The sequence below is a fragment of the Pinus tabuliformis genome, chromosome 6 (assembly GCF_031772625.1).
Source record: "Pinus tabuliformis cultivar Carrire ecotype Pingquan chromosome 6, CPIR1, whole genome shotgun sequence".
Lineage (NCBI taxonomy): Eukaryota > Viridiplantae > Streptophyta > Pinopsida > Pinales > Pinaceae > Pinus > Pinus tabuliformis.
The window spans coordinates 1,144,322,672-1,144,343,700 of record NC_142292.1 but is presented as its reverse complement, the minus strand read 5'-3'; positions in this window follow the sequence as shown (position 1 = coordinate 1,144,343,700).

The following is a 21,029-nucleotide window of genomic DNA, read 5'->3' as shown; positions in this document are numbered from 1 at the left end:
CTCTCTATGCAGGAATCCTTTCTCTTCTTTCACCTTGTTTTTTTTTTCATTTTCATTATTATATTTTTTCATTTTTCAAAGAACTATGTATAGGCACTTCGTTAAAATTGGAAACTAGGGCCAAAATCCATGAGGATCACCTTATTCATGGCTGATAATATTTTATCTAGAGTCCTCTCATCGAGAGGTGTAGGATTGATCTAAATATCATCTGATTATGTCAAGTATTCATGGAGTTATGAATTTATTTGTGCTATAAGACAAATTGTCAAGTCGGCCAACAACTTGTGTAGGCTCAGAAGCACAATAGTCATGTCCATTCATCATCTACGTTTTAGTACAAATAGGAGAGGACTTGAAGTCATTTTGGACACACTCTTCATGTGATCTCCTCCTCTCCACGTCTTTGGGTTTTTGGTGAAGGAGAGAGACACTAAGAGTATGCTGGGATAAGTAAATAATGCCCTAGCCGTAGTCGCTGATGCTGATGTTGCTGATCTCGATGATGCTGATGCCGATGATGCTGATGCTGATGATGCTAATGCCGCTGATGTTGATGATGCTGATGCCGATGATACTGATGCCGCTGATGCCGATGATGCTGATGCCGCTGATGCCGATGATGCTAATGCCACTGATGCCGTGATACTGATGCCACTGATGCCGATGATGCTGATATCGCTGATCTACGGTTTGCTGTTGCTGATATAAATCAATTTTTTGTGCTATTTCTCTCTTTTGAATTATTGAAGATTAAAAAAGATTTGATCAAAGGGTTTCCCCATATTGGGGTTTGTCCCTGGCTAGTCGCCACATCTTGTGTCTCTTGTCTTGGCTTGTTTTCTATTTATCATTTAATGTTCTATTTGAACTTTACTTATGTACATGTGATTGCTAATCTGTGGATAATAATAAGAAAGATAAGTAAACTGCTCTAAGCATAGAACATACCATAATTTAACATGGAACCAGAGTTGAGGTGAAGAAAAAGCCCAAGCAAGAGCAAGAACAATCATCGAAGAGAAGGTTGGAAAGGCTATCTAAAAAGAACTATGGGGTCCTCAACACTCTTCCTCGTCGAAGACAAGCTCCGTGAAAAGTCTGACTATCACGGATGGAAGATGTCTCTCGACTTGACTTTAGAAGATCAAGAAGTGTTGGACCACGTGAGAGGCAATATTGTTGAGCCTCCATCAAATGCATCCACTGCTGCCAAGAACAAATGGAAATCCGAAGAAGTCAAAGCAAAGAAGATCATCTGGGACTCTATCGACAAGCACTTGGTGGCCTATGTTTCTGAACTGAACACCTCCAAGGAAATCTACGATAGACTGGATGTATTATATGTACCTGATCTCAAAAAGAACCTGGTGTCCATTTCGGCAATGGAAGACAAAGGCTACAAGGTGGCTTTTAGTGATGGCAAGGTACATGTATGGAAAAACAATATTAAAGATGCCTTCACTCTTGGGTTTCGAGTTGATTCATTATATCAGGTTGGAGGAAGTTTGCTAGGTGTCATGTCTTGTGACACATCTCTTCAGTTCGAACTATGGCATCAGAGGTTTGCTCACCTTCATTATAAAGCTCTACCTGATGTAAGAAAAATGGTGACCAGGATGCCCAAGTTCAGAATAGAGCAAGAAGGTGTATGTCCCAGATGTGCTGAAGGAAAGCTAAAAAGAGGACCATTCCCCTCAAGCCAAAGCAAGACTTCCGATATATTGCAGTTAGTTCAATAATAAATAGCTGGTATGATGCTTGTGAATTCCTTGGGAGTATATTCATATTACCTCATTCTTACAGATGACTATTCTCACAAGACTTGGATATACTTCTTGAAAAAGAAGGATGAAGTGTTCTCCTGGTTTTGACACTTCAAAGCCTTGATCGAGAATCAAACCAAAAAGAAGATCAAGATCTTAAGGACTGATAATGGGACTGAATATGAATCTAATGAGTTTCATGACTTTTGTAAAGAGGCTGGCATTAAGAGGGAGACTACTACACCATACACTCCTAAATAGAATGGTGTGGCGGAAAGGAATAACCGTACGATTATGGAAGCTGCCCATGCTATGCTTCATGATTAAAGACTTCCGAAGTTTCTATGGGCCGAAGCTACAAACACTGCCGTATATATACAAAACCGATGCCCCCATCAAGCATTGGGTTCCAAAACTCCTGGAGAAATGTTCACCAATAAGAAACCTGATGTATCTTATTTTAGAATTTTTGGAAGCCCTGTATATTTTCATCTGTTGAAAGAGAAAAGGAATAAATTGGGTGCATCTGGAAAGAAAGGAATCTTCATGGGCTATAATGAAAATACTAAGGGCTATAAAATCTATGTAGCTGGTCAAATGGAAGTCGTGATTAGTCATGATGTCACCTTTGATGAAGATATGGCTCTTAGCAAGGTGAACAATCTTCTTACTGTGAGGAGCTCTCAAGAAGCGGACACCAGGGATTCAAAAGAAAAAGATGATGAAACAATGCCCGATGTGGAAGAACCCATGGATCCTATTGATCCTCCTCCACCTGAGCCTTCCTCCTCTAGGAAGAGGCCTTCATGGCTTAGGGGGACACTTGATGATGGAAGTACGGAAAGTATAAGGCTCGTTTTTTCGCTCATGGCTTCTGCTAGAAGGAAGGTATAGACTATGATGAGATATTTGTACATTTTTCCAGATATACCACCATTCGCTCGATCATAGCCCTTGTGGCTTCACAAGGATGGAAACTACATCAGATGGATGTCAAGACCGCGTTCTTGCATGGTTCGATCAAAGAATAGGTCTACATGGAGCAACCCGAAGGATTTGAGTTTTATGATCGAAAATCTCATGTTTGCAGGTTGAAGAAGGCCCTCGATGGGCTGAAGCAAGCACCCCGAGCATGGTATGAGAGGATCGTTAGCTACTTGATGAAGCTGGGATTCATTAGGAGTGAAGCCGATCCCAACCTTTACTTTAAGGTTGAAGATGAAAAACCTCTCATACTGGTGTTGTATGTTGATGACCTCTTTCTAACAGGTGCAGACCCTCTCATTCTAAAATGTAAGAGGGAGTTGGCTTCTAAATTTGAAATGAAGGACCTAGGACTGATGCACTATTTCCTAGGACTTGAAGTTTGGCAGAATCCAAGGGAAATTTTCCTATTTCAAGGAAAATATGTGGTGAAGATATTGGAAAAATTCGGTATGGTCGATTGCAAGCCCATAACTACCCCGATGGATCTTGACTTCAAAAAGTTAAGCAGTAGTGTTGTTGGACCTATTTTACGAAATGCCACCAAGTATCATCAACTCGTCGAAGCATTCATGTTCTTAGTGAACTCCCGTCCAGATATATGCTTTGCAATCAACACATTGAGTCAACATATGGTTGAACCTCACCACATACATTGGATTGGTGCCAAGAATTTGTTGAAATATCTTCATAGCACAATTACTTATGGGTTAAGATACACTGACGGAGATGTGAGACTACTTGGATATACTGATGCTGATTTGGTAGGAAGTGTGGTGGACCGTAAGAGCACTTCCGAGTGCTATTTCTCCTTGGGATCTGCTTCGATATCTTGGATGAGCAAGAAGTAGAAGTTGGTGGCTTTGAGCACCACCGAGGCAGAGTATATTGCTACTAGCATGGCCTCTTGTGAGGTAGTCTGGTTGCGAAAGCTCTTCAGTGAGCTATTTGGATTTACATTGGATACCACCGTGATTCTATGTGACAACTAGAGCGGGATCCATTTATCAGAAAATCACATATTTCATGATCGCTCCAAGCATATCGATATCAGGTACCACTATATTCGAGATATGGTGCAACGAGGAGCAATAAGGCTGCACCATATCGGTACAGATAAAAAGGTTGCCAACATTCTAACAAAGCCCCTAGGAAAGTTCAAATTCCTGACTTTCCAAGAACGACTTGGTGTCATTCAGAGAACCTCTGATGAGGGTCAAGTATGATGTACTGAGCTCTGGGAGCTCCAGGGGGTGCAGGGTACTTCTTGGAGCGACATACAACCATAGAGTGACTCACCATCCCTTGTTGGTGCATTTTGTACAGGATAAAAGGTTTAACCTTCCCCTATGACACCCCGTGGCGACTATGGAACAGGATGATTTTTTCTCCTGTGGGCCTGGATGATGTGTTCTCCATGGCGATTATGAAAAAGATGATTAGTTCTCCTGTGGGCCAAGATGATTCGTTCTTTGTGGCGATTATGGAACAGGATGATTAGTTCTCCTGTGGGCCTGGTTGATGTGTTCTCCATGGCAATTGTGGAATATGATGATTCATTCTCCTGTAGGCTATGATGATTAGTTCTCCATGGCATCCACTGGATAGGATGATTTGCTCTCCTGTGGACAGGATGATTCGCTCTCCTGTGGGTAGGATGATTCGCTCTCCTATGGACAGGATGATTCATTCTCCTGTGGACAAGATGATTCACTCTCTTATGGGACAGGATGATTCGCTCTCTTGTGGACAAGATGATTTGATCTCCTGTGGACAGGATGATTCACTCTCCTGTGGACAAGATTATTCACTCTCTTGTTGGCCAAGATGATTTTCTCTCCTGTGGACAGGATGATTTGCTCTCCAATGGACAAGATGATTCGCTCTCTTGTGGGACAGGATGATTTGCTCTCCTGTGGACAGGATGATTAGTTCTCCTATCGAGGCATCCTACCCATGCAGTCTGGAACTCATGGGAAATACCTCTCATCTAATCAATGAGTAGGAAAATGACGATAGGGACCATAGTAGTACCGATGGATGCATCGTTGTATCTACCGTACTCCCTATACTAGGATGACCTTCATTGATCTGGGACCAGTGAGATTGGTACCCACTATGACACTGACTTCAGGTCAGTAGAGGAGTAGTCTGGGACCAGTGGTACACACTTTGAGACTGACTTCGGTTCAGTGGAGGATGGTATGATACATCCTCAATCACTTCTTCTTCTTCTTCATAGTTCGAGCAGAGCAGAACATAGCAGAGTAGAGTAGAGCATAGCAAGGCAGAGCAGAGCATAGCAAGGTAGAGAAAAGCATAGCAAGGCAGAGTAGAGCAGGAGCCAAGCTGTTCAGGGCAGTGCATTTGATGGATGAATAGTAGTGACGGTCAGATGAACTACAGATGGAGTTCTCCCTAGTTGAGAGGGAGTGTTAAAATTGGCAACTAGGACCAAACTCCATGAGGATCACCTTAGTCATGGTTGATAATATTTTATATAGATTCTTCTCATCGATAGGTGTAGGATTGATATAAAGATCATCCGATTCTATCAAGTATTCATGGAGTTATGAATTTATTTGTGTTATAAGACAAATTGTCAAGTCAGCCAGCAACTTGTGTAGGCTCAGAAGCCCAATAGTCATGTCTATTCATCATCTATGTTTTAGTATAAATAGGAGAGGACTTAAAGTCATTTTGGACACACACTCTTCATGTGATCTCATCCTCTCCACGTCTTTGGGTTTTTGGTGAAGGAGAGAGACACTAAGAGTATGTTGGGATAAGTAGATGATGCCCTAGCCGCAATAGCTGATGCTGATGATGCTAATGTCGATGATGCAGATGCCGCTAATGCCGATGATGCTGATGCCGATGATGTTGATGCCACTAATGCCGATGATGCTGATGCCGCTGATGTCGATGATGCTAATGCCACTGATGTCGATGATGCTGATGCCGATGATGTTGATGTTGCTGATGCCGATGATGCTGATGCCGATGATGCTGATGCCATTGATGCCGATGATGCTGATGCCGTTGATGCCAATGATACTGATGCCACTGATGTCGATGATGCTGATGCCGCTGATGTTGATTCCGCTGATCTAGGGTTTGCTGCTGCTGATATAAATAAGATTTTTGTACTATTTCTCTCTGCTGAATTATTGAAGATAAAAGAAGATTTGATCAAAGGGTTTCCCCATATTGGGGTTTGTCCCTAGCTAGTAGCCACATCTTGTGTCTCTTGTCTTGGCTTGTTTTCTATTGATTGTTTAATGTTCTATCTGCAATTTACTTATGTACATGCAATTTCTAATCTATGGATAATAATAAGAAAGATAAGTAAACTACTCTAAGCATAGAACATACCATAATTTAACACACTTATTTATTTCAAAGGTAGAAGAGGGATTCCAACTTATTGAGAGCAGAAGAGGTTGTCCCTTCAAAGAAGTATTTTATGTATACCTCTGACACTACTTGTTAAGGTTTCTCTCCTCACCTTACTCTACTTGAATGACAAGGGTTAACACAAAATAACCAATTAGAGTAGGTGGTACTAGTTAAAGTGCGAGTGTTGTGTTTTCGCCAAGGCTCACTTGAACATAACATATTTTCCATCAGGGTATCATTGACTAAAGACAACATGTTATTTAAAAAAGGGAGAGGACAACAGATAACCAAGTGTTGATAGCAGTACAAGTCCTATTGTACTTTACCTTGCTTGTCTCGAGAGCCACACATGGTTTCATGCGAAATTAAACCTATGGGTGAAAGACAGGCAAACAAACAGAAAGAAAAGGACAGAAGTAAGTGAAAGAAAAGCAAGAAAAAAAAGTAAGCAAACAAGTCCCGCAAAAAAAGTAAACAAAGAATCATGCAAACAAAGAAAAACAAGAAAACAAACACTACTCCTACTCCTAAATTAAATAGTGCATGGGCCCACTCAGGTGAAGTGATATTTCTAATGCAACCATCGATGCATTGGTTGACCCATGTTGGTGAATGTGTGGTCTATGAGAACAATAAATATATAAACCAACAAACATGAAAGATATAATAGTGAAGACCAACACGCTCCGAGTTTAAACATATCCACAGAAAAGAAAAGAATAAAAGTACAAGACAAGCATTTTGCGGATGTATCATGGTCATGCTTCACACTGCATGCAGATGACAAACATGTACACTCTTTTGATCGTGACAAACGAGCAAACATGAGAAAGAAAAAAAAACTTATGCTTAGCAAGAGTGCTTGTTGTGTATGATTCCTCCAATGCATGAGCGATGGGATCATGTGATTCAAGTGGAGGATGTGAATTATGTGAAGTATATTGATCTTTCGTGTAAACAGGTGAGTGATGAGGAGCCTTGGGTGTTTCAACAAATTTCTGAGCTAGAGTGTAATCGACCTCAAGACAACGAGGACCTCACATAGTGATCAACTCGGGCTAAAGTGCCTTGACAGCTTGTGGGGTTTCCACTTAATAAATAGGTAGATCATCGAAGATGGGTGGTTTAGAAAGATCAATAATGAATGGATCATCATTGTAATCAAATGAAGGAGAAAATATATCATGACAACCACGATCAGAAAACTCGATATGTTCATCGAGATCCTCATGGTCTGATGAATCATATAGAGGGGTTGATGACAAGCAATAATGTTCACCCTCTACATTTCCGGAAATGACAGATGAAATATTGAGTGGATTTACATACATAGATGTGTCCTCTCCGCTATATAATGGCAGACTGACATCTAGTGTATTCTATGAATGATCGGAAGTATATGCATCCAAGGATGTATTCTCACACAGAAAATTAACAATGGCAGAATCACCAAAGATGTCAGGGAAAAGAGAATGAGGTGCGGACAATAGGAGGTTATCCTTCTCAGTATGTTCTTCTTCATATTCACACACATATTCATCATAAATGATAGTGCAAGTTGGCTACTCAAAACCAACTCTCTCGACAACTTGATCCTCGTGAACAATGAGTGTGGAGTCTGGAATGGAAGAACACACCGCAATGCAATCCGAAGGATCAACATAACGCGGGGACATAGGTTGAGGAACTAAATCCACGTGACAACCAACGATCCTTTTAGCCAAACCTGTGCAGAGATCAAGAGCAGGTGGGGTGGGAGGATGAGACAGTTCAATAGATGGATGTGCACCTTCTCTCGCCTCACACTATGGGGGCAAAGTTGTTTGATGAGATGAGGAAGGACAGTCACTTGTGACAACGATTGTGTCCACCTTGGATTTCGCAGCTCTAACTTCGAGGTATGATGGGAGGGGTTTGAATGATTATAAGATATGCACATTTTCAAATATGTGAAGAAGATATTGAAATATTCCATTGATAAATTCCCAATCAATTTCATCCTTTCGGAATTGATAGGCGAGATTACGAAAATGATACCAGAATCACGTCACAGATTTTTCAGGATATTTTCTTAATCGAAGAATTTTTTTATTAAGTCCTTGATAGTCAAAGTTATGGAAAGAATGACATAACTCTAAAAAAAGGTGACCAAATGGGTGAATAGATATTTCGGGTAGTGTGTTTCCCATTCCAATGGATGGCCACGAAGTGTGAATGCGAACAACGTGCATATTACAAAATCCTCTCGAGATTTGATGTGTTCACATAGATTGGAAAAATCAAGACTATGTCTATCCCAAGATTTTATGCCTTTACCTGCATATGTGTTTTATGACAAGAGATTCCAAAACTCCTCTAGGATTTCAAAGTCATCTCCATAATACAAAATCCTCGGAGGACGAAGAGTAACATACGACATGATAGATGTGTGAATATTCAAAACGTATTATGAGAGCTCAACTTGTCATCTGGTCCTCCTTCTAATGCCAGAAATGTTGATGGTGATGGACCCGTCAACATTTCAGGGGATATCCCTAGTAAGAAGTCCCAACTAGACCTCAGACCATTTGGAGTAGGAGTCCTAGCAGTGGGTACTAAATTTATGCCTTAACTGCGATATCACCAAGAGGTAAGCAAGATATCCTTGTTGGAAGCAAGTGTGTGACCTTTCAGCAAGTCAGGAGAGATGCATGGGGAGGTTCTAACACATGGAGGGGTCAAATAAGTGTATCCCTTAGAAGCCTATAATAGTACGCAGCTTGAAAGGAACACATGAGCTAAATGACATCACAAACTGGAAATAAGAGTAGTCGACAATCCAAAGTGATGCGTTAAACCAACAACATGCTTCAATAAGATTCATACAATCACATACAAAATAATCCATACATCAATGCATAAGTAAAACTACATACATTGCTAAAGTAACCAGAATAATCTTATTACAATAAAAACATATGCATGAAACATGCTAGCTTTGTTATATTATATAAAATGAAATTTCCATCCATACATACAACCATGAAAGCCACTAGCCCCAATAGTGGAACGTTACAGTCAAAACTGCCTGCTCCTCCAAAGAGATGCGCTCACTCTGCACTATGGAGAAGCCAAGGATTGTCACAATACTCTCCAAGCCCTCTCTAAGAAATGTCTAGAAAAATATTGGCTCCCAAAAGCCGCTTCTATGAGTTATGAGGTTCCATTTATAACAGAGGGTGCAATGGCTCTTAACATTCCCCTTTGTGACTCTTGGACTACTCTCATGAATCTTTACATTACATATGACTGTTTGTATTCCACTAATGACACTTAGAATTCCACTTTACATCATGTTTTACAAAAATGATACATTTACCACATGTACCCATGTGGGACAGAATTGGCTTGAGTCAACAAGACAAGACAACACTAAGACTTAGATGACTATGGAAAGACCAACTCATCAAACGTCTCTCTGTGATCCTTGATGACAAATTGATACCATGCTTGATAGTGTGAAATGGTGTCCATGTACTCTTTGATGAAGTCCTTCTGGAAATGAACTCTTGCCTCCATTTCTTATGAGTATATTGATTTGGAACCTTGGTCTAACTCATCCTGTAACATGTGAAACTTAGTCTTGAGAATGGCCAGACTGACGATGTACATTCACATGTTATCTACGCTGTTGGCCGTGAGCATCAACTAATAGAAGTACACATCAAGCTCCAGTCTGACTTGCTTCTTCTCTTTGGCCTCGGTGAGTGTACCAATCGACAAGGTGCCATGCTTCCTCACCACAGAATCCAAACTCTTGTACAACCGTGTATACCAAGCCTCGATAATAGTGATGATCGACGAGAGTTCCTCATAGTTCCAGATCTGACTCCAGATGCGTGCTTTGTCCAACTCCACCTGTGGCTTCATCATTTTGTGTAAGTGAAGTGGGGTTCCCTTGTACCTCATTGTCCATGTTTGTACATGATCAACTGCAGTATATATGTCTGTGAGTGTTCGCACTATCTTGGCGCAGTGCTACTAATGACCATGTAGGTGGATAACTGCCTTATGCACGGTGATGAACATGTCATACAGTGTCACTATGACTGTCTCAAGAGCCTATAATTCAGCAAGTATGGCCATATTCATCTCTGCTCTAGCGGATCTTGTTGATTGTTCCTCTCTCTACTTGGTTGCTTGCAATTCCTTAGCCATGCATTCATTTTCTACTATCAAGAACCTAACACTCGAGCTTGTGGCTTCATCATAGGCCTTTGTAGCATCGGCCAAGGCAGCTGGATATCTCCATACATCTGACACAATCACCCATTCTTCCAAGTGTGTATATGATGCATGCTCATTCAGGGTGTGCGCTCTACATTCTTGTACAACTCGATGCTATGAAGCATCAAAGGTTATGTTGTACATCTTTGTTCCCAGATGGTCCCCAAGGAGAATGATATCCCCTTCTTCACTCGGGACTTGCTTTGTTGTTGGAGCTGGTGAAGCCTGTGCAGTGACCTCGACTGCTATTAGCATGAGGTCGGTATGTTGATCCTGTTCCGACTACTCCACCTTCATGTCCATCTGTTCTATTATCTGTTCATCCTGTAGAGAAAGTTACTGTGTCTGCGACTACTCACTGTGTTCCTCATCTGCTTCTGGTTCAGAGTCTTCAACCTGTATTAATGCAACTTGCACTGTCTGTGCGCCTTGCACTTCCTCCTGTTCCTGTTCTTGTTCCTGTTCATGCTACGCTTCCTTCTCTCTTCTGTGCAACTCTTGTTCTTCCCCGATCTTCTGTGGACTTCCTGCTGTTAGTTTCAGTCTTTATAGCCTTCCTCCAGTGATCAAACATGCTCTTACAAAGTGATTTTAAGGTGTCAAGGTCAAATTTTGTCATTTCAGTGAGTCTTCAAGTAAAATTTGGTCACTAGATATTAGGTCTAGGGTTTGCTTTTACCCCTTTCAAAGTTGTCCAAATGTCAGTCTATGTCACCATTCAGATGAGTGTGCCATCATTCAAAGGGTTTTCATCATCATGTCAAGTTCCACTGGGTCATTTTACACCTTGTTCATGCTTCAGTTGTGCCTAGGTAAGGTTCATTTCCCTCTCTTAGGGTTTTGAAGGTAATTTCTCTTGGATGGTCAAATCATCAGCAAAACTTGTATCCTGATGTTCATACACCTTCCCCTATCCTTAATGTACCTTATTAAACACTTCCCATCACTGAGATCCCCCAACTTCCTCATTTTCGCACAAACCCTAGTTTCTTGCTACAACTTGGCAATTTTCTGGGCTAGGCTTCTGTTTTACCTTATTGAACCATATCCTTTCCCTCTCTCCATTATACCTACTGTTCCATATTTCTCACAGTCCCTCATTTCCCTTTGGCATATTTGGCACTTGGAGACAAAGACATCAAGTCTTCATTTCTCATTTTCAACAAACCAAATATACACTTGACATACACCTTGCAGCACCATGGAGATGGACATCGACATATCATATGAACAAGATAGTGATTTCCACCACTGAAACTGCATGCACCAGGAGGACACTAAAACGTCAAAAAAGAGGATGAAGGACTTCAAATCTTGGCTGAGGCTTCCTTGGCCCATCTCAGCACTTGATAAAGATGACTCAGCCCAAATTTCAAGAAATTTGGAGCAATTTTTGCATTTTGAATTTTTTTTGCACTAAAAAACATAGTTTTCCTCCCTATGCACTGCGCCACGTGGCACTCGCTTTCGCTAGAGGGCTCCAAATAAAAAAAAATTTGCATTTCTAGATTTTTCATGAAAAGTTATGCTTTCCTACCTATGGCCAAGAAATTTGGGCAAGTTTTGAGCCCTGAAAAGGTCAAAAAACACCTTGAAAATGGCCTTTCTGCCACTTTTTCCACACACAGGAAGCAGTATTGGGAGATTGGATATTTGGGGGGGGGGGGGGGGGGGGGGGGGGGGCCGGCAAATGGATGCCAAATCCAGAAATTCCACTTGGGTTGGAAATTAGATAGGTAGGGCTTTCCAACGAGCTATCATTAGCTCAATTTGAAAATCGGGAAGGGCTTCAAATTCAGCTCCAAAGTGGCATGACACATAGAGAATCAGGCGCGACGCATAGAGGGTTTTTGCCTATTTTTCACTGTTCAGCCCATAAATTCACCTAGTTTTGACCAGTTTTTCTTTTTGATGTTACTCTTGATCTTTCATGATGTAATTTGATAACCATGATGTAATATTGGCACATTTTTATTTGTTCTAGAGGATTCATTCACTAAAAAGTGAAAATTAAATGAATGAATCAGTTTCCTAGCATATAGGGGCAAGTTGTTTGATTACCTAGATTTCAGTTCCTTGTTTAGAATTGGTTCAAACAACTCCTAGAATGATGGGCTCGACCCCTAGAGGCATGGAAAGGAGTTGGGCTTGTCTATATCATGTAATTTCTCAGTCATTTTCAGGGTTGGATACTTGGGATTGCTTGGCACTTCATTGTACATTTCATTTCTACAATTTTGGCAAAGGAAAGACCAGGGTTTTGCAGCACTTGTTGGGATCCATGTGGCTCTGTGTTTTGATGGTGTTTTTCTCTAAGTAATTGTAAGTTCACTGATGTTTATGTGTATCATTTTCCCTTCTCTTTTCTTCTGAAATTAAACAAATGAGTGATTGAGGTAGAATTCATTGGACTGCTATGCTCTGCCTTGAAATTTTGTTTAATTTTACATGTTTTCATCTATTTGAGGAGGACTCTTGAGACATTCTTACCCTCCTTAGCCCCTCATCAGTCTGATCCATCCATTCATTCAATCCAAAGCATCAAAACGATTTCCTTCCTTGCCCCAATCAGAACTCTGCAAAAACTAGGCCTCATCCCCGGAAACAAAATTTGCCTGTCCCTTTTTTCCAACAAAACCCTTAAAAACTCAAATCCAATCCTTGCACTTCATACCTAGCCTAAGATTAGTTGTTAAATCAGTCATCTCAAGCCCCATCGATTATCTTTCGCTGAGATTGACCCGGAGAGAGCCCTCTCCTGTCCTCGTAGGGCTAGCTACGAGGCTGAGCGTGGTTTGATGTGGACCTAGAACCTTGTCTTTTTAGCCTGAGTCAAATCTAGGCTTTAACACCTGTAAAATCCTCTTAGTATCTTCCAAGCTTTGCTTCTCTCTCTTTCTTTGTGATATCCTGTTGTCGCATTTTCGCCTCTTCATGTCTATCTCCAAAGCTAATTTTTCCACAAGTTGGTCTTCCTTAAACTTGTAGCTTTACATTGTCTCTGTGCCTTCAGAAATATTCCTCTTGCCTTTGTCTTGCAGAAGCTTGATTCTTACTAATGCTCCTATTGTTTCTCCCTGCTGTGCGGCTACCTTAAGTGCTACTAGCCACTCCACTGCAATGTTGACTGGTTCATTGAGCCTAGAGAAGTTGTAACAATATCTCTATGGATCTTCCTTTAGCCAATGACACGCCCCATGGATCCAAGTATAGTAAACTCTCACATAGTGGTCCCTACATAAACCATGTGGGTCATATGGCTTGAAACTCCTGGTGCCAAAATTAAACTTCTTGAAGTCTTTTACTTCGGCATCTGCTTCTTTCAAACTCTTAATCACGTACAAAATAATTCACACAGGAAGTATGGGCCATGGTGCCTTCTTCTTCCTATGCAGTCCAACTAACAACCCTATCAAGATGTGGTATGCAACCTCCTACATGACCAACTTGTCAGTGTCGAACCTCGACAACAAATGTAGAGCTTTCTCCGTGCTATACATCCCGATGAAGATTCCCTCGGGTGAGGCATACCAATCTGCAATGTTCAACTATGCCTCCATCACTGCCTGGGACATGCTGGGCTAATCTTGTACAAATATCATCGTGTACAAAGGGGTGATGAAATGGTCACATATTCTAGCCATGACTCCTCGATAGCTGCAATATTAGAGAAACTTGCAATATATGTTCATAGAACTCTCTGAAGGTGTCCATGCCAAACCCATGCTAGGAAACTGTTGATGGGCATATATTGCATCAAGCAAGTATGCAGACATGAAAAACTTTGCTTGTTGATATTTGGGCAGAATCTAAGCATTGGATAGATGCATATTCAACTGGACAGCAAACATGTCAGACTAGTTGAATGATTTTTCTTCATTTTCCAGCTGATCCAACATAGAAACCCAACTTTGTGGGAATGTTTCTGTACTCCCTTGGCCATACAAGCAGCATGCAAAGATGACCAAGAAATGATATGCCTTCCTGAGTGTCTTCATCCTGTATATTTGGTTGGGTGCTGTCCTGAACTTTGTTGCCTCCTTTACCCAACGCTTCAAGATATCTCTTCTGTTCGTGTTGCTGTTGGGAGTGTAGAACGGTGCATCCATCCTGATCACTGGAAATGGAAAATGATATATCTCTAGATAATCCTCCATCCTAAAGAAAACAAGCCTTGCTCCACTGACACTGCTCAGTACCATTTTCTTGGGATCAATGTGTGAGACAATCCAGTGGATCACATCCGTGCATGGAAACACAGGAAACCTGCATGCAACCTTGTATAGTCCTGACTGATGGATATTCACATAGACTTGTCTATACTCTAGATTCTCCTCAAATATGCTTGAAAAATATGGTGCTGATGTATTTCCATGTTATCTTGATATCCTTCTCGATGAATAGGTGTGTGTCTATGTACACGGGCAAGCTCATTAACCCTTTTTCAACCATGTCCTCGGTACTGCTCTCCACTGTGTCTTTTGATCATGCTTTCTTGGAATCCATTATACCTATACTGTTGAGAGAATGATGACCACCTATGATAACTAGAGACAAAGAAACACTCATGGAAAACAAATGTTAGTTGAAAACCAAAAGAAACTTGAGGACTGACATGCAACACACCTGGTTGACTGTTTGAGAAAATTGTGTAGTGTTGTCTCGGAGAGGTTGGGAGACTAACATATGAAACTGTGTAGAGCACAGTCCAAGCTACCACTGAGATGAATGTCTACTAAAAATGCACAAAGAACAGTCCATCTTCGCCTGCTAAGGACTGTAATTGCACAATGTGCAGTTTCAGTCAGCATGACTGCTGCTCGGGAAAGTGTACTGCGCAATCCTTGGAGCCAACTGGGGTAATGTCTCCCAAAACTGCCCAGAGCATAGCCTGGGAAGGTAATGGGAGGCAAGCTCTACGCAATTCCTGGGAGTAAGGCAGAGCCTCTTGTTACACAACATTTTGTCACTATGCTTGTAGTCCCTGTCCACAATCCTGGAGGACCTCTACAGTGAAGGGGACATGCTTTCCCATCATGAAGAAACTCCCAGTATGTCCCTATTCATGAGCATAATAATTCCCCTTTACATCATTTCCCGAGAATATTCCTTTTATCCCAGTTTACAAGACCAACGCTACTGACCCGTTTCCTCCTCACGCCGATTTGTAGAGATTAAAACTAGCCCTAGCACCATACGGAGCGACCAAGCCCTTTTCCAGTCACGTCGATCCTCTTTTGGCAAGTTTTTTAAATATGGAATTGAAGTTTCCAGCTCTAGAATCTTCGTAACAGAAGTCTGGTAGATGGTTGGGCTGGATGCAGCTGAGGAAGTTAGTTTGCGCTTCTTTCCCCTATCAGGAAGGAACAAACTCAAGATATAATACCTTCTCCCATGATGAGAGAAACCATCTCCCATCCATCCAAGATATATAAACCTCTCTTTTCCCAAGCTAAACTAGTTTTGGAGTGAGTTTGAATGATAAGCAAGTCATCTAAAGCTTGTAGATTTCTAGTGTATTTTTGAGGGAGAATAATGTGTTTTGGTTTGCTTTGAGACTAGAAGGAAGAGGCCTTAAAACTTCCATTGTTGGGGCTATCCATGAAGCGCTAGCAAAAGTGTGGGAACCTAGATACGTCGGAGGAGACCAACAATGTCAAGGCATTGGTTGTAATCTCTTTCTAATTTATATGAATGCAACTATTCATTGATTTCCTACATGAAGTGTCATTTTACATCTTTATGGCTTATTGTTCTTTGACCTATTAAGTAGGTTAAATACAATATTGTATGCTATCAAATTTGTTGTTGTTGTTGTTTTCTTGTTTCATGTATTCAAAGGAAGGAAACAAAAGATAGCTGGAGTGAGGAAGCAGGATCATCACCAAGCGGAATAGCATTATAAGAGGTAGGTCCTCTTAATTGATTATAGCTTAAGGAGATTTTCCATAGATTATTTGTTTGTGGCTAGACCCGCTCTCTCAGGCTAGAGGAATTGTTTGTGTTCGCACTGAGAATTTACCTACACCACACCTCCCTTCCCAGAAATGCAAAGTGCAAGCCGTGCAAGGCAAGGTCCAGGGCATGGCAGCTCAGACATGCTGATGGGTGAATGAAAATCACTAAGGAATGAATGCATGTGAAAATATGGTGTAGATCTGAGTGAAATAAACATGCATGCTATTCAAGCGAGTGCATAAATAAATCAATTGACAAAACTAAGAAGCTCAAGAAGCAAGTCGCAAAAACGATGACTGTGGGTGTAGAAACATTGTTATGCATGCAACACTAAGGAAAATTAATACAAAAATTGAAACAACACTTATACAAGCTAAAATGAATTAAAATGCCAGTGTTCATTCAATAAAACCATGGAAACAACACTCATACAAGCCGAAAACTAAAAAAGTGACAGAAAACGTGAAAAAAGCATGAAAAGAAAAACTTACACGAAAAAGTTGTGCCGACTGTGTTGAAGGTTCCTAGATGCCTTAGGAATGCCAGAGTTCTAAGATAAAATGTGAAGAATGAGCTCTGATGCATCGTTTAAATAGATTTGGAAAAATTAGGGTTTATGATGCACATGCCACAAATCTAGGAAAAAGCGACACTTAGCGGGAAGCTTCTAAAAACGATTTTGCATGTAACTCCTATTGCTAATAATAGATCCCTAAAATATAGGGATGTTTTTTTATTTTTTTATTTTTTATTTTTCGAGAAAAGCTGCCCGACATGCAAAGAAGGATTGTGCAATTCTGGAGGGAACTGGTCAACTTGCCGACACATGCGACAAACACTCAGTGAGGAAGTGCTTCTGCGCTGTTTCTGTATTGAGGGGCCTTGGCTGACTGGCTAGCTGGGATGCACACACATTTTTGGAGGGCAGTGCATCTGGCCAATTCTGTGTAATTCCAGAGAACAGTGCCATTGGTCTCATTGCTCTACACATTTCTGGAAGGTAGTGCAGCTTGGTCAGGATCTGCGTAATTCCTGGAGGCAGTACAACTGACTAAAATTGCACAAATTTCAAGAAAAGTGCCAGCTGGCCTACTCTGTACAATTTTCAGAGTAACGCTTCCTGGCCTGCTCTGCGTAATTTCTGAGCGCAAGGCGGCTATTAGGCTTCTCTGCGCATTTTTGGAGGGGAAGACAAGCTGCTCTCCAGATTTGCGCAGTTTTTCCTGACAACCGACTGATTGGATGTAAACCAAGTGCTGGGTGTGCTTGTGGTTGACCAACGGAACACATAATTTGAACACAAGCTGGGAAATGACATATGAACTCAAATAAGCACAAGTACTTGATCACTGTAGGATAGCTGCGATGGTTTCACAGAGGGAGTCTCCAAAACCAAGTGAAGAAAAACTTTTGGAGGGTGGTTGTAGCTGCTACAATAGAGGGTTAGCACCACCTTGAAATTCACCAACTTTGGAGAAAATACATGCATTTTGGCCACTTGGAGATCCATAAGAACACATTTTGACCCCAAGATGCAATTTGGGGGCTCATAGAGAGAGATTGATAGAAAGGCCAACATTCATATTCCAATTTTAGAGGGCTTCTACACTTCACATGGCACCCTTAGCCCTCAATGCATTCCCTAAAGGGTCTACACATGGATAACATTAGCACATTCTTCCCTACAACTCACATGTGTGGGAAATTATTTGTGTTTTGTCATTGGATATTAGGTAGGCGTGTGACCTAACTTGTTTTTGCATCATTATTTTATTGTTTTATGGGGAATTAGGCTAATATTTACTTTGTGGCTCCTCATATAAGTAAGGATAGATAATTTGTTGTAAATCATCATGACAAATTGGAGATTTTAGTCTCTCTTTAGAGAATTTCAATCCTCTTTTCTTGTGGTATAGATGTGACCTATGAATGCACTTTGATATTTGGAGTAATTTGTTTGTCTTTGAAGCTATTGTCTTGGATCAAAGGATGGATTATCTTGAATGTTATCTTTATATTTGAGATTATTGCAAAATATCTATTTTCTTTATGTATAATCTATGGAATAAATTGAATCCAGGGTTTTTCTATTGTACCCTAATTTTTGAATATATATTGAATGGTATCTAGATGTCATTATTACATGCATTACTCATGAATAATATGTGAATGAATATCCTAGTGGTGAAATTTAACTATCTTTCCCATCAAACTCCTTGATACATTACATGGGTAATTATTATGGTTTTTAATGTTAGGGCATCAACTATCCTTCCTCCTTAGCAACCTTTTGCTCATTTAATCAACTCATAGACACCATCCACCCAAGTATAAGGCACTAGCCCTCCTTTTTTGGTGACCACTTTAACTTTTATCCATAAATTCTTCTCTTCTTCCTTTCTTACCTAATTCGACCCCTTTAAGGCCAAGTGCGCAAGCTAGGGCTTGGTATGAATTCCTAGGGGAAGGGAATTTATGTATTTGGATGATCTAAATTCTATGAGGAGAGTGGTTGCCACACATATCTTGTTTTTGTAAGTATTCACTTGAATTTCGTCAATAAACTTCTTTTCCTGAGTTACTAACCCGAAGCTAACCATAGTTTGGATTTAGCTTCAACTTAGGGGTTTGCTTGAGGGTTTCATGTGCCAGAACTTGATGAGGAAGGAAAAATAATATTGGAACCTGAAGTAGTCATGAAAATAAGAAAGACCTACCTGCATCTTCGCGAGTAAGCCCATTTTTCCATGTTTCATGATTAAAGAAGGTTATCAGTGACAAGCTCCCAATTCAAACTATATTGCCCGAACTTGAAAAGGAAGGAAAAATCATATAGGAGCCTGAAGAAATCATAGAAACAAGAATTTGACAGCTACGAAATCGATCAATTTTTGAGTATCTCATGAAGTAAAAGAACTTACCTATTGAATATTCCACATGGAGGATGAGTATTTTATACGGAAGTGTCCAAATCTACTCAAGCATTGAGGACCACACTTTTTTGAAATATAGGGGCATGTTAGGTCCCTATAATACCAATGTAGCTATGGCAGTGACTACTTCAGGTTCCAATATGATTTTTCCTTCCTCTTTCCAACCCCACAAGTTTGATCAAGATAGAATTCTTCAAGAAAGAGTTATGCCAAATATCCCACGATGTCCTGATTATGGAATGGCTCAATAGAGTGAAGTTGTGTGTGATTCCATGTCACAGTATCAACCTTCAGCCTTGAAACTTCTATATGAAAAACTAAAGTGCATGCACTTTCAACCACTTTTTACAGAATTCCAATCCAATCCATGAAACGAAAGTTATGATGATTTTCCCTAGGTCACCCGTTTGAGACAGAATTATGGAGCCCACAAAAACCATAAATTCCTCAGAGCGTATATATATGAAAATATAACGAACTAAGATCTGACATTTTTACATGAAGTTATTTGTAATTTTGGCTCCACATGGTCTTGGCAAGCCTCGTCTAAAAAAGTTATGACTATTTCCCTAGGTCACCTATTTGAGACAGAATTCTGGAGGCTACAAAAACCCTAACTTCCTCGGAGCATATCTTCGATAATATAGAGAACCAAGATCTGAAATTTTTACACAAACTTCTATGAGATTTTGGCTCCACGTGGTAAAAATTTCAGCTTCTCAAGCCTCGTACAAATTTTTTTTATAGCAAAAATTCCAAGATGACTTGTTTGAAGAAGCCAAATCCTAGAATCCAAAGATATGATACCAAATGTTATGCAACAAGGTCATAAATATATAGATGAATAACTTAAAAATTATCCTCTTCGAGTGGGAAACCTCCTTTACATTACATAAATGAACAATTATTGGATGATTCAAATGAAAAAAATTCATTTCAATATATATGAGTCTAACGGGTCACGATAATACCAATATGGGACTACATGAGAAAAATAATAACAATATGGGGGCTACATATATAATAACAATGAGGGAATACACTAGTATTATAGGGACTTAACAGTCATAGGAAAAATATAAGGCCGTGCATGACTTGCATAGAACATAGAATTCATTTAAGGTGGGAGGCAGAGTTTGGTTACAACTGAACAAGGAAAGGCTACATATGATAATCTTGGTAATAAAATCAAGGCTTTGTGATATGGTCCTTTTGAGATACTGTAAAATGTGGGAGATAATGCCAATAGACTTAATCTACCCCATAAATGTGCATTTACTCATTTTTCAATGTAGAGAATCTGTAGCTCTATGAGTCTTCCATGTTATATCCAGAAGAGGAACAAGCCCTACCTTTAGTAGAGGATTTGGAATTAGATGATCAAACAAAATTGACAGAAGATACAAATTTTTAGAAGAGGTCTATAACTACAAGAGGGGGAAAATTACCTTTGGCATATTGGGTTGAAATGACAGCTTCTAGGCAAGGCTAAATGATACACTTGAGAGAAGGTGGAGTAAATATTTCCTCACCTCATTCGATAGAATATTTTGGGGACCAAAAGCCTCCAAAACTGGGGAGGTGTCATATATATTGGATGATTACATTATTTTTCATCAATATCGATTCTTTTAGAGTGGAAAAAGTGGAGGAATAAGCTCATAGACAATTTTTACCAGCAGGACCCAGTTTGGCAGATTGGGGTACGAAACCTTCTAAGATC